Source organism: Orcinus orca, chromosome 9, assembly GCF_937001465.1.
Source record: "Orcinus orca chromosome 9, mOrcOrc1.1, whole genome shotgun sequence".
Classification (NCBI taxonomy): domain Eukaryota; kingdom Metazoa; phylum Chordata; class Mammalia; order Artiodactyla; family Delphinidae; genus Orcinus; species Orcinus orca.
The window spans coordinates 905,647-922,890 of NC_064567.1; the positions used below are offsets into that span (position 1 = coordinate 905,647).

The following is a 17,244-nucleotide window of genomic DNA, read 5'->3' on the forward strand; positions in this document are numbered from 1 at the left end:
AGCACCAGTGTCGTCGCCCTGTGTCTCCACACCATGTCCCCTCTGCGTGTCCCAATGTCCCTTTTTATAGGCACTGGTGACGTGGGATCAGGGCCCGCCTGGGGGAGCTCATTGCAACTGGATCGTCTGCAGAGACCCAGTTTCCCACATGAGGTCACAGTCAGTGACCTGGGGGTTAGAAATGCCACATCTTTCGAGGGGACACAATTTAACCCACGACACCCACGGACACTGGCTTTTGCGCCTTGGTGACAAGTTTTCTCCAAGTTGATCCATAAATACTAAAACGTCAGTGGAACCGTCGGGCTGTACCTTCAGTTTCCACGGACAGAGCCCACGTCTAGGCCCAGGTCACAGCGGGTGATGGGCCGGGAGAACTGCTGCCTTGGGACAGGAAGGGCTGGGGCCAGGACAGCCCTCCATCCAGGCCCCTCGGGCAGTTCACCCCACCCTCTCAGCCTCTTTCGGGACCCCACAGCCAGACATGTCCCCTAAACATGCCTGTGGGTGACCTCAGAGCAGAACGGGTGGAGCTGGTGAATCCCAGGTGAAAGGAAAACCACAGAGCCGAGCCTGTGGTCACGCCTCCACCTTCCAAAATCAGGGAGAGGGAGATCCGCACCGGAGCGAGTCATGCCCACCCCCACCCCGTTCTCAAGGGCGGAGTCTCCTGAGGTCACACCCACTGTCAGGTGCTAACAGTGATGATTTGCACGTGACCGTTCAGCCGTACTGAAAGGAATACTGAAAGTTGGGGAGAGAGCTTTCTATCTGCTGGCTCTGCTGGGAGTTAAGTGCCTGACTCTCGCACTGTTTCATGACCCCAAACCAGTTTGAAGATTGAAAGAAGTTTGCACTTTTTTCATGTCTCATTTTTTGAATAATGGAATTCCCGTGGGTGTGGGGCTGGGGGTCTGAGGGTGACGATGGTGAGGGAGGGAGGGACACCTGTGCAGGACCCTAACCCCGCCCGAGGCCCCGCCCTCCGCTCTGCCAGCCCTGGCCCCTAGCAGGTCCCTGTCCGCACTGTCACCTCCTCCCACCTCCCATCAAACCCTCAGGGCGTCCAGCACAGGGCAGATCACGTCATGTGGATTTGGCACTACTTGGGGGCCACTGACTGGCCGTACTTCCTCCACAGGGATGAACACACTCTGTGCTGCATAGATGTGCTCTGGGAACGAGCAGAGGGCGCGGGGCCGGCACGGGGTCCAAGGGAGCGCCCTCGTCTGCCCACTGGACGGAGGGGAAGCCGGGGGTCCTGAGGAGGTCATAGGCTGCAGCTCTCCAGCTATGGCTGCAGAGGCAGAGCAGACCCCTAGGGCCGCCGGCCGCGTGCGGCGCCTTCCCTGGGGACAAAGCTCGGGCCAGCTGGGCCCAGAAATGCCGTGTTGCTGGTGGCCCCGGCTGGCCCGTCTTGTTAGGAAGGACAGAGCTGCACCAACGCCCAGGAGGGGCGGCCTCTGGACACCTGTGTCGTGTGGCAGTGGTTCTCACGGTGGGTCCCCGGAGCAGCAGGAACTTGAGGGAAATGCAGAGTCTCGGGCCCCACCGCAGACCCAGTGAACCAGCATCTCTGGGGTGGGCCCAGCATCGGTGCTTTAACCAGCGCGTCCAGTGATTCTGAGCCATGGCCAGGTTTGAGAACCACCCGCCGCAGGTGTGCTCCCCGTGTAGACAGTGACACGGGGAACAACCTCAGTGCAGCGGTGGTCCGCTCGGAGCAGCGGCCATGGGGTGCTGAGGCCCGTGTGTCAGCGGTGACGGGCTGCCTGCCGGCCGGCTTTCCCACATGGTGACCCCAGGCACCTCCCCCTTCCTGCCTGAACCTCTCAGTCGTCCTGCCTCCCAGGTGACGACGACTCCCGTGACTGTGTCACTGTCATTACTGGACGCATTAGGAATGCCTTTGGCTGCAGGTAATGGGCCGTGAGGGCGGTCAGGTATCTCACTGGAAACGGGAGCAACCACGGGGGGCCTCCGTAGCACTTCCTGCCACCTCCGCCCTGTGCGCCGGAGCAGCAAGGCCTCGGCCCAGAGCCGGGGCAGCAGGGTCCCCTGGGGCCTCGAGTCTAAGCTGGTGACACCTCACCATGCCAGGAGGGACTTGGGGACTTTGTTTTTGTAACTGCGATCCCAGTACTGGACCAGCCACAGGGGCTCCTCTCCGACGCCTGCTGGTCGCTCTGGTGCCCCTCACTCACGGTGGTGCCCTTGGCCCAGCTCGCATCCCCCCACCTGCCCGCACCTCGAAAGCCACATGCCGTCTCGCCAACCCCGGGCACCGTAGAGCTCGTCGTAAACAACAAGCAGTGGAAACCCAAGACCATTGGGCCCGAGTAACAGGGACTGCAGGGGGAGCTTAGAACGGCATGTTCAGTGACTATTAAACAATCTCGCGAGAGTTCCCGCCAAGCGACTCTGACTTCCAGGGGCCCCTCCCGTCCCGGGGCAGGCCCAGGGCCTTGCGGTAGCAGCTTCGGAGCAGTGACCGTGAAAACACGCACGTTAGCTGTCCACAGGTCAGACCTAACTTTAGAATGGAGCTGATCCTTGCTCCGTGGAACAAGTTACGTCCATTATATTTGTTTGCAAAGAAGATTTTCATTAAATATTTTCTAATAAAGAATCCCTGGAGTCGGAAGCCGTGTGCAGGCAAGCTGTTGAGGTGCTGGTCCTCCCGGGACACGCCGCCCTCCCGGCCTATCCCCAGCCCGGCTGGGGCCCTCTTCCCACTGGGGGGCCTCTGACACCAAACCAGTCGACTGTTTGCTGAGTCACAGCCGCAGGATGACCTTACACGTCCGGACGTGCGAGGCGGCCTGAGAAGCTGGAAGGTAGAATACGGAAGTCTGCAGACCGTACCGGGCCTTCGGGCGACAGTGGGACGTGAGGTCTTCACAGCCGTGGGAGACGGGGCGGAGCCGAGCCCTGAGCCTAGAGACGCTCCCCCCACCCCACCCCACCCCCGGCCCTAAAGCAGCCCCCGCGTGACTCCTGCTCAGATGCGTCGTGAAAGGCCTTTTGGCGGGGGCAGTGGGGATGCTCTCACGGGAGGGGTGGCGGGCCACCAGGCTGCAGACGTCACCACCTCCTCCTGGGGCCCCTGCCGGGGCGTGCATCACCCCCGCGCCCTGCGCCTCCACAGGGGGAGCCGTGAGGCCCCGGGGGCCCTGGGCGTCTCCAGCCACCCCTCTGGACCCGTGGACGCAGCTCCTGCATCACCTCGTCGTGAGGCTGTGGTCCTCCTGTCCTGGCACTTCTGCGGGCATCTTTCCGCCTCTGTGTGACCTCTCTCCGTACTGACTCACGTTGCCATGGGCAACTAGACAGAATGGAAGAAAACCCGGGTCCTGCGCTGGCCTGGGTCTCACCAGTGGTTGCTGGCAGATGAGGCCAGCCTGGGGCGCGTCCAGGCGCGGGACCTTCTCTGATGAGCGGGGGCCGGATCTTGCCCGGTACGAGCCCGCCCGCGGCACCTTTCAGACCCAGCGCCCGCCATCGCGGCAGGGGCCCCTTGCCCTCGAGCTCGGCCCCCGGCCACGTCTGTCCTTCCCGTCCTGCCTGCACTCGGCCCCATGTGGTCAGCACAGGGCCCTGGGGCTAACCCAGCAGGGCTGTGTCCGTGTGTCCTCCCCATGGCTCAGGGAAAGGCGGTGCCCGTCCCAGATGAGGACCAGCGCCCTCCGAGCCCAGAGCTGACCTGTGGCGGGTTTGGACCCAGTCTGCTGAGTCCCAGGCCCGTTGTCAGAGCCCCCTATGTGGCCTGGCTTGTTGGAAGCCACCCGTCTCCCAGCTCCTACGGAAGATGTCCTGCGAGGCTGCTTGCACGGGCTGAGATTTTCCTGGAAAGAAAATGAAATAAAACAGACGGCCGTGCTGCAGAAGTCCCGGGCGGGATGAGCTGAGCTGAGCCCTCCCGGGAGGCCCCGCAGTTGGTGCGGAGACAGAGGGGGCAACGGCCACATGGGGAAGGTGGGCAACCCCACCACCCAGAGCACACGGACCCCTCCTCCACGCTCCTGCCCCCCACCCCGCACCCTGTGGCCGTGATCCTTAACCCCGTCTAACCACCGAGTAATGCAGGATCCTCACGGGACGTTCAGACAGTCCTGCAGGCCACGAGGACAAGGGAAGTCACCTGTCGCCCCGCCCCACAGGAAGCGGCTTCACCTTCCTCCTGGGGCACCTCCCTGGGCTTTTTGTGTAAAAGTGGGGTCATCAGGTTTTGCGCATTGAGCTGTGGAATTTAACAAGCAGCTCACGTTTCCCGTGCTGTGTGTGCACCTGCTCTCGTACCCTCGGAGTTCTCCTCTCTGTTGCATCCAGGCTGTCCCCCTGCACCGGCTGCCCCGGCAGGAACCCCACTCTTGACCAGCCAGAGGAGACAAGGGCCCGTCCCACCTTCTCTGAGACAACTCGCGGCCCTAAAGTGCGTGCTTACGGGTTTGCTGTCTTGCTGGAGGGATAATGCCACGCGTGTGAGCAAGGAGCTCGGCGCGTGCCCGGCCGACGGCCGTGCCGGAGTCGCTGCTGTAATCCCTCACCATCTCCTTTCAGGCACCTGTTTTCTCTTTTTAAAATCACAGATGCCCGTTCAGAGGTGAGGGGCCGGATTCAAATGATAAGCCAGGATGAGGGTGGAAAGTGAACAGGAACTTGTGACTTCTGAGCAAAAGACGGAGGGTTGCTGGATGGGGGGCGGGGACAAGTTGTCCACATTTTGATGCCAGTTTGCACAGTATTGGTTCCAAAGGGAAATCTCAACGCAAAGGGAAGATGACAGTAAACGCCTTGGGTTCCTTTTCCTTGCGCTCAATTGCTATTTCCATGAACCCCTGTCTCTCCCCTGCTGTAGGTCAGACGGATGAAATTACAGGCCTCTTTTACTAGAAATTAAATGGAACGTGGCTGGATACCTGGTGGTCGTGGGCTGACCGTGGAGGACTGTGGGCATCTCTCATCTCTTCCCGTGCAAGTTTCTCGGCCAAAGCGCAGTCCCCCCGGCTTCCTCTGGCAGTTTCTCTCTTTTTACAATTAGGAAAAATTCCAGATCATTCCGATCGGCTGTGCATTAATGCCATATGCACAGGCGCGTTGAAAGAGCTCTTTCCCCGTGCGCTCACGAGACCCCTTGGGAGGGGTGTTGCTGTCCCTCCAGGACCCCGGGGAAGGTGCCTCTGGTCTCCCGCCTCCTAGAGGAGCACAGCTGGGGGCCAAGGGGCCACCTGGCGTCTGCGGGAGGTGGGCGGGAGTGTCGGCTCACACCCTCCGCCACAGCCCCCGACGTGTCTGCCTCCTGGGCCTGGGCCCCGGGCGGGCGCATGCGAAGGCTCCTGCCCCCCAGCCTGGGAGGCCCTCGGCCGGCCCGCCTGGGCTCTTGAGCGAGACGTGGGCTCGACTCTGACCAGTGCGCTCCACCCAGGGCGCCCGGCCTTGCCAGCCCAGGGGTCTCGCACGGCTCCTCTGGGTTCCCGAGGGCACAGCGGCCACCGGGCGCTCCTGTGTGACTTGGTGTCAAAAGTACCCGCCGCTTTGGGCCGGAGAACAGCGGCCCTGGATGCACAGCCCCTGCTGGGCGTGCGTGGTTCTGAGGACAGGGGCCGAGCTCAGCAAGGCTTGTATGTCTGCTGGCAAAGGGTATCTTTCCCTTAAAAAGGACGCTGCTCCCCACAAGCTGAGCATGAGGACAGACCGTGCATCAGGGTCCTGGGAGCCGGTTTGGGGAGGGAGGGGCGCTGGTCTCCATGGTGACCCGGAACGGCCTCTGCTTCCCCGGCTCTGCGTTTGGGCCTGGACAGTACACGGAGGGTCTGGGGGATGGAGACAGGGCGGGGGGGTCGGGGAAGCAGGAGTGGATTCGGGCAGGTTGAACTTGGGAGGTGGGTCAGTATCCAAGGGGGCCGTGGGGTCTGGAGAGAGACGAGGCCAGGAGGCCCTGGGACAGGCCGACAGGAGGACAGAGCCCCAAGGGGAGGAGCAGGGATTTGAGAACTAAGACCCGGGGTCCCAAGGCCTGGTGATGAGGGCTTGGGGGGTGAGGTTTGGGTTTGCTGGGGTGATTTGCTGCCTGGGGGGGAACACTGACCTGATAAGAGCGGTTCTCTGGGTTCCCCGAAGTGCGGTTTAATGATGGATGGAAAGCCCCAGCCGCAAATCCATTCAGCTTCCATTTTCCCGCCGTACTGTGGGCTCAGCAGGAGGCTCTCAGGGCAGATCTGAGGGGCTGGGCTGGGCTCGCTCTGCGTGGAGCTGGCGGCGCCCGGGCTCAGAGCAACCTGAAGCAGTTCGAAGCCTCTGCTCCGGCCCTCAGGGCTGGGGACGCCTGCACTCCCTGGCCTTCGGAGGTGCTGTCCGACCTCCACAGGCGTTTGTTTCCCACCCCATGGAAGCCCTGAACTGAGAGGTGCCTGGAAAATTTAAACCCCTCTGCACGTGAGGGTGGGAGACAGAGTGAGGCCGCAGGCTCGTCCTCCTGGGGGGCGGTGGGGGGCGTGGGGGCGATGGAATGATGGGGTCGCGGGTGTTTGAAGCATCTCTGAACTTCTGAGAACACCGGAGGGCCTGACTGTCTGCAGAGGACCTCGGCCTCGTCAGGAGGCGGCCCCTCCCGGGTCTCTCCCCTCGGTGTGTAGACACCGTCTCCTCCCCGTGTCCTCACGCGGCCGTCCCCCTGTGCGCATCTGTGTCCTGATCTCCTCTTCTTACAAAGACACTGGTTACACTGGGTCAGGGCCCACCCATGCCCTCATTTTACCTTCCTCACCTCTTTAAAGACCCTCTCCAAGTGCAGTCACCTCCTGAGGTCCTGGGGGGTCAGGGCTCCAGCATGTGAATTTCAGGGACACAGTTCAGCCCATGACACCCTCAAAGCTCCTCACCCATTCTCGGGGCAGGTGGTTTCAGCATGTCTGCAAAGCGCTGGTGAGGGCCGTGCGGTGCCCTCGCTGGACATTCGGAGAGCGGAGGGACTGAAAGTCCATGGTGCCTGACTTTGGGCAAATGTTTTGACCCGTCTGGATGTCAGGGGTGTTTTATCTGTAAAAACCAAGACTCGAGGTACTTAGCAGAATTGACAGGAAGAGAAATTTGAAATCGTGAGCGACTAGAGGTGTAGCACAGGGCCCAACACAGGGTTGCTGTCCCATGGGCGTCAGTCTGTCTATTGTCCCGAGGCCCTGCCTCACCCCCGCCTGCAGGCAGCACACGGGTCCTCTGTCTCGGGTGGGAGAAGAGGGGGAGGCCTCGTTCCCGCAGGTCCTGGAGCCTGGGCGGGACAATGGCAGGAGAGAAGGTGGGACCCAGGCCTCCCGCCAGGCCTGCCTCTCAGCGCACAGATGGGCGTTGGCTCATTAAGTCGGGACCAGCACAGAAACAGGACTTACCTCCTGCAGGTGGAGAGAGTGGGTTTGGAAAGTGAACCTAAGCCACTTGGATCTCCGCTCGGGAAGCTGTCCCTGGAGAAGACCTAGGCCTCACAGCCTGAATCTCAGGGCTTCGGAGCACGTGAAACGCTGGTCTGCACACACAGCTCCTCCAACTCGAGGCCTGTGGGCGTTTACCGCGGAGCAGGTGTTTCTGGTGCGTCCCCTACGCAGTGGCCGGCACCACCGACACTAGGCACTCTGATAGGGCTGGCCTCGGGGGGCAGCCACGGGCCACGACTCGCCCTTAAGCTCGGAATTCTCAGGACAAGCTCGAGGCACCTGCCCGGGTACGCGGTGCCGCGCCAACAGTAACAGGAAGTAACAAACATTTGCTTTTTACTGAGGTATAATGGACGTGGAACGTCATGTCAGTTTCAGGTGTAAATGTAATGGTTCGATATTTGTATACATGAAGCTTTGGGGTAAAGTTAATTTGATACTAAAACATACATAGTTGTATTAGAGGCAGATTGCAAAAGCCACTCCGACTTCTCAGATCAAGGATGGGACTCCAATCCACGTCCCCCGGGGTCCCGAGCCCCGGACAGGCCGCTCTGTGTGGGAGTGAAGGCGGCCGGCGGGCTGGGGTCCACGTAGCAGCCGAGCAGCCCTGGGCCCCGCGGGCGTCAGGCTCCCGAGGGTCTGCCCGCGGGTCCCGTACTGTGGACGGCCGCCCTGGGGCGTCCGGGGGCGTCTGCGCCAGAACCGTCCCGCGCCTGGCCGTCGGCAGCCTACCAGGGAACTGTTCAGAGCGCCCCTCCTGGATCTCACTGGTAACAGTGAGGCTGCTAGGCTGCGTCTCAGCAAACGTCACAAGGCGTGACGCTGAGCCTCTCCGCCCCTCCACCGGCAGTGTTTCTCCGCGTCACCCCCGGGGAGCCCTCCCATCACGGCGCTGCAGGAGCGGGAAGGCAGGGTCACGACGTGGCCAGAGTCCCCCTCGGGCCCCTCCAGCCCCCCTTGTCCTGCTGCCCCACGAGCTGCTTTCCCAGCGGCCTCCCCAGCCCCACCCCGGGCTCTGCCTCCCACGTGGGGACCGCGAGTTCGCGGTCTGGGGCACGCAAGTCTGAGGTCACGGGGTCGGGGGCCACGCTGCCGAGAGGGTCCAGGGAGCCTCCTTCCTGCCTCGCCCAGCCTCGGGGTGGCCGGCCGGGGGCTGGTGGCCGCCTCCCTCCAGTCTCTGCTCCGGCCTCACGTGGCCTTCTCCCTGTGTGTCCCTCCCCGTAAGGACACCAGCCCTCTTGGGGGTGTCCTGCTGTGATGGCCCCACCCTAACAAACTTCCCCTGCAGAGACCCCCTCTCCACACAAGGTCCTTCACAGGGACCCGGGTTAGGATGCCGACCTAGGTTCTGGGGGACACAGTGCCACCCACACGGTCCTCTGAAGTCAACCCCCCTCGTCCCACGGGGAGCCGCCCATCTGGACCCGAGTCCGGCCCGCCTGGTTCCCACACTGCTCGCTTAGACACGGCGTCCCACCTGCCCTGAATCGTAAAGCACCTGGTCCTCTGCTGCGTCTTCTCTTTAAACTGGCTCAGGTCTGAGAATCTTGGTACTCGTCTTAAGCAGGAGTGTCCATGAAATCACGTTTCTGATACACTAATATGTTTTCCTGATACACGTTAAAAGAAGCACATATTTGAAAACAATTGTCCACAGTCTACCTAAAACCGACATTCCACACTTCAGGAAGTACGGGTGGTGGTAGATGCTGAATGTCTAAAATGTGACCCCTCCTAGGCAAGAGCTGCTCTTCGTCAGAAGCGCGTTCCACAAAGGTGTTTCCAGGGGTGGCCGTTCCGGGCACAGGATTCGTCCAGTGGGAGGACACTTGGGGGCCCGTGTACTATTCCAAAGGCCATGAGCTCTGGGACCAAACAGGCCCGGCTCAGACCCCAGCTCTGCCCTCCCTAACTTAGGGGCTTGGGTTAGGGTACGGAACCTCTCTCGGCCTCAGTTTGCTCATCTGAGCAGTGTGTGTGTGTGTGTGTGTGTGTGTGTGTGTGTGTGTGTGTGTAGATGATATACATGCACATCTATACATATACACTTCTACACATACAAACATATATACATATATGCAAGTATACACATGGACACACACCTATACATTTGCACACCTGTGCACACATACATCTTTATACACGCATATACATGCGTATACATGTGTACACATGTGCAGGCGTACATTTATACACATCTGCATGCGTGCACATATGTACATGTGTGTACACACATTTATCCACATGTGCATATATACACACACGCACACATACATATAAACATACACCCGTGTGTACACGTTTTTCACGCCTTCTGCTCTCCAGCGTGTGCTCCTCTCCGCGTGGCGAGCCAGGTGGTCCTCCGTGGGCCCTGGCACAGCCACAGCGACCGGCACAAACCATGTGGGGTCTGCCATGGCCTGGGTTGTGCGCTGAGGCCTTGGCTCCCAGATGGACGTGATCCCACCATCTGGGAGCCCTGGGGTCCCCAGGGTTCTGGAGCCTATGGTGTCCTCACAGGTGGCAGAACAGGTCAGAACTCGCCAGGCGCATCTGGGCCCTCCTGGCCCTTTTGAACAAAGCCCCGCCCTCCAGGGCCCTCTGTGTGTGGCGCCCATGGTGGGATCACGCTATAGGCCTCTACCCGTCGCTGTTTCCCTCCCGGTTTAATTACTTCTGTTCCACCTTTGCAAAATATGTTTCTTTTACTAAAGTTGCATCGTTGAGCTAATTAATTAAGATTTCTCTCTTACATATTAGTCATGTTGCGCCCTGCCCCCCTCCCCTGGTGAACGAGGCCAGGAGACCTTCCAGCTGACGATTCTACTGCACCTTAAATGCCAAGCTTTGCACGTCTGATGCACGTTCCATGCGTCTGATTTTCCTCCCTGCTGCCCATTGAAATTCTTGGCACGTTTTCAAATCTTATTTCTTCTTTTCCCCTCTCCCTGAATTTTACACTCGCCTAATTTATAAGAAAAATGTGCTTTGAACTTTTAAGTAGGATGTTGGAGAATAAGCCATCTTTCATTCTTGAGAAGCTGACGTCCTTTTCCATTTCTTTAAGCCTTGAATTGCTGATATTCTATCTATTTTTTTCTTCACTTCTTAACAAAACAAGAAGGTCTTTAAAAGACCTTCTGCATGTGGGAGGGAAATTAATAATTATTATTAAAGAGGGAGCGCCGATCCTTAATTCTTAATGGAATTTGCATTTTTCTGGAATTCGTGGAAAACGTGTCTGGGCGTATACGCACGGCTGTCGGCTGCGTCCTGTGGTCTTGCTGTTGTTTTCAAGAGCTGAAGGGACGGGATCTTGGTAGTTAGCACTTCACATGCCCCCACCACCCTGCGATGATTCGGCCAACAGGACTCTCTGGTCACTCTGACAGCCAGGACAGCGGAAGCCAGGATGAGGACAGAGAGCATGAATCACAACAACAACAGTGGGGAGAAAACAAACCCTCACCTGGATGAGGCCCCGACCTGGGGCTGCAGGTGGGACTGGGGAGGGGGTGACATCAGAGCTCTCAGGAAAAACCACGACTGCAAAGGAGTCAGGTCTTCAAGTTCAGACCGAACGATGGCTGTTGGTCTCTTCCAGCACCTACTGGCCACCTGGTAGGGTCAGAAGGGCAGGAGGGAGAAGGGTGTGTGTGTGTGGGTGTGTGTGTGTGTGTACACACCTACACGGGTCATGATCTCCTCATGAGCTGTTTAGTTGGGAACATAAAATTCCCTCTGGGAGCAATTCCCAGCAAGTATCAAGTTGTTTCATGACCTGGGAAGTTCATCTTTTCTGACCTTTGTCGCTGGCCACTAACGAGCTACGACACTGCAGCCTCTTCTAGTGGGGCTGGTGTGTACCTGATGAGGATCTGTGGGCTATCTGGAGACCAAGGGCTTGAGCCTGCTTCTTAGGGAATCCCAGACTGCAATTTCTAAATTTCCCATAACGGGGTCTTTTGTTTCAACTTTCGGTAGGTTAAGGATACATCAACATTACACGCCCTTGCACCTATTTATACCAAGTGATTTCAACAGCTCCTCCCGAGGGGCTTTTAGAAGATGTTTATTTCACCGTCGAAGGAAAATGTGAGTTGGCAATGAAGAAATTACACCAAAAGAAACAGTTGGCATGTTTTGCTCTCATGAAAAACCTGCCCAGAATGCAATTAAAGATCCTGCAACAGCTTCTGATCTCAGAATACATTACAAAGCTCTGGTAATTTAAACAGTGTGGCACTGGCATAAGAACAGACCCACAGGTCAATGGAACAGAATAGAGAGCCTGGAAATAAACCCACATGTATATGGTTGACTCACATTCTACAAGGGCGCCAATGGGGAAAAGACAGTCTCTTCGATAAATGTTGTTAGGTAAACTGGATATCCACGTGGAAAAGAATGAAACTGGACCCCTATCTTTTACCATACATAAAAATCAACTCAGAATGGGTTGAAGGTTTAAACGTAAGACATAAAACTGTACAACTCCTAGAATAAAACAGAGGAGAGCTTCCTGACATTTGGCTTGACAGTGATGTCCTGGATATGACACCAAAAGCTCAACTAACAAAAGCAAAAATAGACAAGTGGGATTACATCAAACTGAGACGCTTCTGCACAGCAAACAATCAACAGAGCGAAAAGGCAACCTGCTGAATGGGAGAAAATGTTATCATACATCTGATAAGGGGTTAGTATCCAAAATATATAAGGAACTCCTACAACTCAATAGCAAAATAATAATCATAGTAATCTGATTTTTAAATGAGCAAAGCACTTGAATAGATACTTCTCCAAAGAAAACATAGAAATGGCCAACAGGTATGTGAAAAGATGCCTAACATTACTAATTATCAGGGAAATGCAAATTAAAACCACAATGAGATACCACCCCATACCTGTTAGGATGGCTATTATCAAAATGAAAAGAGATAACAAGTGTTGGCGAGAATATGGAGAAATTGGAACTCTTGTGCACTCTCGGTGGGAATGCAGAATGGTACAAAATATTGCAAAACATGTATGTTCCTAAAAAAACGAAAAATAGAACTGCCGTAAAATCCAGCAGTTCCACTTAGGCTTGGAATTGAAATCAGGATCTTGAAGAGATATCTGCACCCCCGTGCCCACTGCAGCATTATTCTCAAAAGCCAAAATACGGAAACAGCAACAGGTGAACAAATAAAGAGAACGTGGTGTTCCCATGCAGCAGACTGTGATTCAGCCCCCAAAGGAGGCAGCCCTGCAACAGGTGCCAACGTGGCTGGACCTGGAGGGGGTGATGCTGAGGGAAATAAGCCAGCCACAGGACAGATGCGCCTGATTGCATTTCTGTGAAGTATCCGAAACAGTCAAACTCACAGAAGCAGAGGGTGGCACGCTGGTGGCCGGGGGCGAGGGGAGGACACGGGAGTTAGTAGTCAGCGGCATAAAGTCTCAATTATGAAGACGGACGAGTTCCAGAGACCTGCTGTGCGACCCTGAACCTGCGGTTAATGGCACTTAACATGTGCTAAGCAGACAGATCCCGGGTTACGTGCCCTCACGGCACACGGGAGAGACCGCCGGGAGGGGGGGAGTCGGAGGGGAGCCAGGCGCTGGCTTTGGGGGGGGGGCGAGGGAACCCTGAAGGCAGTCCCGGAAGCTGGGAGAGGGAAACCAGCCCCGCAGTTTCTGCAGCAAAGCCATCTGAGACGTCTGGCCTCCAAAACTAGGTGAGAATAACTATACAACAGTGATAAAAGCGTGCAAGTTTCCAGTAAGGCCGGTTTGCTTTGGAGGGAATCCGTGCACCTTCCGTGCCCTTTACCTGAGCCGCTGGGGCCCTTTCTGTCCCAGGCGACACAGTGACACCCGCCTTGCATGGCGGCGTCAACCGCCACTTCTCCTCCTGTGAACCCTTCTCAAATAGCATTTGGCAATGATAATACCATGTCCATCAAGTGTCCCCAGAGTCAATGATCGTTTGTGCGCCTTTAAAGCATGCACTCCTCCCTTCTTCCAAGAGAACGTTGGCTTTCGAGCAGGCTGAAAACTTGTGTTCCTTACGACACCCTGTCACCCCCAGATTTCTCAGCCCAGTGGGGCAGAAATGGCGATGTGCGCTGTTTGCATGTGGACTTCGACATTTAAAAAAATCTACGCGGCTCCTCCCCCAGGGCAGCCTGGCATCTCTCTCCAGAGGATTAATGAGTCACTCCCACGACGCGTTCACGACAGAAAGAGCCCAGTGAGTGAACCACCCTGGTCCTCTCTGGAAAGGAGAAAACAGTGCTCACTAAGCGGTGGTGTTTATTCTGATTCACTGTCGTTGCTCCGGACGATGGAGAAGCTGGGAGACTGATGTGGGAGGGGCACCCGGCGGAATCGATGACACTTCAGTATCTGAGGTTGGGATCTTGTTCTGACACCACTCAGCAGTGGGCTGATTTCTCCTCGGCCCTCGGCCCTGGAAATCAACCAGTCCCTGAAATGCCTGGATCTCACAGCCAGTGAGTTTCCGGATGAGGGGGTCAAGTTGCTGTGTTCACTTGCTGTGTTGCTGAGACACCCAGTGTGTTTCCTGCAGAAATTGTCATTGGAAAACTGTCACCTTACAGAAGCCTGTTGTGAGGAGCTGTCTTCTGCTTTGATTGTCAACTAGAGCCTGACCCACCTGTGCTTGGCCAAAAACAACCTTGGCGTTGGCGGGGTGAAAATTCTGTGTGAGGGGACGTTTTGTACCCCGAATGTCAACTACAGACCTTGGTGTTGTGTCACTGCAACATAAACAGACATGGCTGCAAATACATCTCAAAGCTTCTCCAGGGAGACTCCAGCCTAACAAACTCGGACCTGGGTTTCAACCCCACAGCCACTGGATTGTGTTTTCTCTCTGAAGCTTTGAAGAAACCAGATTGCAGCCTGAAGTTAGTAGGGCTCTGGGGCTGCTCCATCACCCCTTTCAGTTGCCAGGATCTCGCCTCTGCTCTTATTAGCAAGCAGAGCCCGGAAGCTCTGGACCTGGGCCAGGACATCTTGGGGCAGAGTGGAGTAGTGGTGCTCCTGGAGGCTTTAACACAGAAGAATGGCCCCCTAAAGACACTCGGGTTGAAGATAGACACGTCTACCATGGAAATCCGGAAGCTGTTGAAGGATGTGAAGGAAAGCAATCCACAGGTGACGACTGAATGCAGTAATGCCAGAACAGCCAGGTCCTCGGGTGGTGACGCCCTTTCCTGAACATCCCGAGATAACTCTCTCGCATGTCCCCAGAGGGGGCCATCTGATATCTCTAAGACATCTCGTGAATGAAGACCGGGACATCAAATGTTAATTACTGGTTCAAAATGCAGAATTGAGCACTGGTTTTTCTCTCTCTGGTTTCTGGGAAATTCCGCACAAGTCACATACCCACTTGATGTTAAAATGTTCTCTCTCACAAGGATAAAAAAAAAAAAAGCAAAGTGCTTTGAAAAAACAAAACAAAACTGAACTTTGTTCACTTTCCGGTTTGGAGTCACTTCTGCCTGCACCGCATAATCACATGAGACGCACAGATCGCACTGTAACACCACTGTGAGGGTAAAATGTGAATTGGAGGTTCATATTTTAAAGGTTTTTTTTTTAAGTCCTCTCTTTAACAAAGTATTGATTAAATTTAAAATGAACCAGGGAAAGCAGGGAAAGCAGCCTGTTTCGCAGAGCGTCTACACTGGGCAACCCCGCAGGGACAGCGCTGCCGGATGCCAGATGCCTTCGGGGCGGGGGGGGGCAGGTGGCGACACATCAGGTGAGCCTACCTGGCCATGTAACTCACGTTCTAAACGAGCAGATAATGAGCGATTCAAAGAAAACAGAACAGTGATGAGACAGAGGCTGCCTGCAGCGGGAGCCCCCGACCAGGGTGACGAGAAGAAGCAGCCCCGGCCCCCAGAGAAGAGCAAGGATGGGCAGCGCCGAGACCACGGCGGGTCTGACCGGGCACAGCTGGGACCGGAAGGCAGGTGGTCCGCGGGAGGCCACCAGGCTTGCCCAGCACCAAGGGGCTTCGGGTTCTGTCCCAACAGGTTGAGAGCCAGGAGGTGGTCAGTTAGCAGAGGGACATGTTTAAATGATGACTTCGAAAGATCAGTGGGCTTCCACCGTAGGGACGGAGTGTAGGGAGGACACAGCAGGTGCACGTTGGATGGGGCCGAGCGACTGCCCAGCAGAGAACGGAGGACCCCGAGACCGGGCTGCCCTCCCCTCGGCTCTGATGAGGCTGCAGCCAGTCGTCCCCCTCCCGCCACGGGCTCCACGCTCCTGACCAGGGAGGGGCAGACCCAAGTGCCCCCCGAGCCCGTCCCGTCGGGCAGCCGGGAGCCCTCGCGACTCTGAGTCAGGCCTCGAGCGGGACCCCAGGCCTTTCCCGTCCTCCTCGCACATCCAACCCCGTGGGCCTCCTGGGAGTCTCACACGCGTGTGTCAGCCCAAGTGCAGCCGTGCCAGGCGGCCTGGGGTTCAGAAGCTCGGTCAGGTAGACAGGTGGGTCTCGTCCTCAGCGGGGGCCAGCAGGCGGGGCTGCGGCCACTGCCAGCCTCTCGGCCAGTGAAGGGAGGGCGTCCTCGCGTGGTGACACAGCACAGGCGGGAGAGCTTCTCCCGGAGCCCGTCCAGCCGCTCCCTGGAGCAGCCGTCACATCTTCACCTGTTCATCCTCCAACCTCGGTCTCCCCTGCAATAGATGGGAACGACAGTGACCATCTCAGAGGCTGGCGGTATAATTTACAGGCGTTCACACGTGGCCGAGTGGAGCCCGAGCTCTGGCAGCCCCTGCAGCCCCCTGATTGGGCCGGTCACCTGTGAGAACACCAAGCAGAGAAGAGTCTGTCGTACTTTACAGCCTCAGGGTTTTTCACATCAACAGGCCCAGAGCTGCCGGTTCCTGAACCTTTGGGTTTCCCTTGTAGAAGCAGCAGCCTTGTCTGCGGCTGAGGGCTAAATGCCTTAGTTATCTACACACGATATATAGGTCGTGTATATACACACGACCACACATAAGGTAGACAGCTAGTGGGAAGCAGCCACGTAGCACAGGGAGATCAGCTCGGTGCTTTGTGACCGCCTGGAGGGGTGGGACAGGGAGGGTGGGAGGGAGATGCAAGAGGGAAGAGATATGGGAACATATGTATATGTATAACTGATTCACTTTGTTATAAAGCAGAAACTAACACACTGTTGTAAAGCAATTATACTCCAATAAAGATATTAAAAAACAAAAAAAGCCTTAGTTGATGTTCTACTGGGGGTCCAAACGCCCCAAAGCAAGGCTGTCGTCCTCGTAGATCGGGTGAGCCATCAGCAGATCGGAAAATGACGTGCTTGGCCTGTCTGTCGCCGTCAGGAAGGTTCGGTGGGAAAGAAAAAAGCCACGAATGCCTCACCAGTGCTTGTGGAGAGAAGATAACCTGAGACTGCTGTTCGGTCCCGGGTCTGAGGAGGACATTTACGTAATTCAGAGGGAGAACCCATGGGACTTGGCGTTCCCTGTAACGTGGGTGAGACCTTCTTTCCCAGCTGGAACGTGTGCTCACTGGTTCCCACGCTGTGCTGGCCACTTGTCTGCAGCAGGGACGGGGGCTGGGGGACTGGGGGCTGCACGCACTTCGGCCCCCAGCTGACCCGCCCTCGGTCACCCTGCGGACTGCAGGTGGCACCAGCCCTTCCGGTGCCCGTGCTGTGTCACCTGCCGTCACTATGCTTCCTTAGACGAATCAGGATTTCTCAGGAGGTCAGAGAGGCTGTCCGCTTGGTTCCCCGAGTGCTGTGTTCCCGTCTCCCTGTGT

General features: G+C 56.9%; 1 protein-coding gene and 1 pseudogene across 12 annotated transcripts in view; both read left to right on the forward strand.

Moving 5' to 3' along the window:
• PTPRN2 (protein tyrosine phosphatase receptor type N2) overlaps positions 1–17,244 on the forward strand; it is a 692,817-nt gene that overhangs the window by 481,494 nt on the left and 194,079 nt on the right. The window lies entirely within an intron of this gene.
• Positions 9,491–14,775, forward strand: LOC125965457 (NACHT, LRR and PYD domains-containing protein 2-like; annotated as a pseudogene).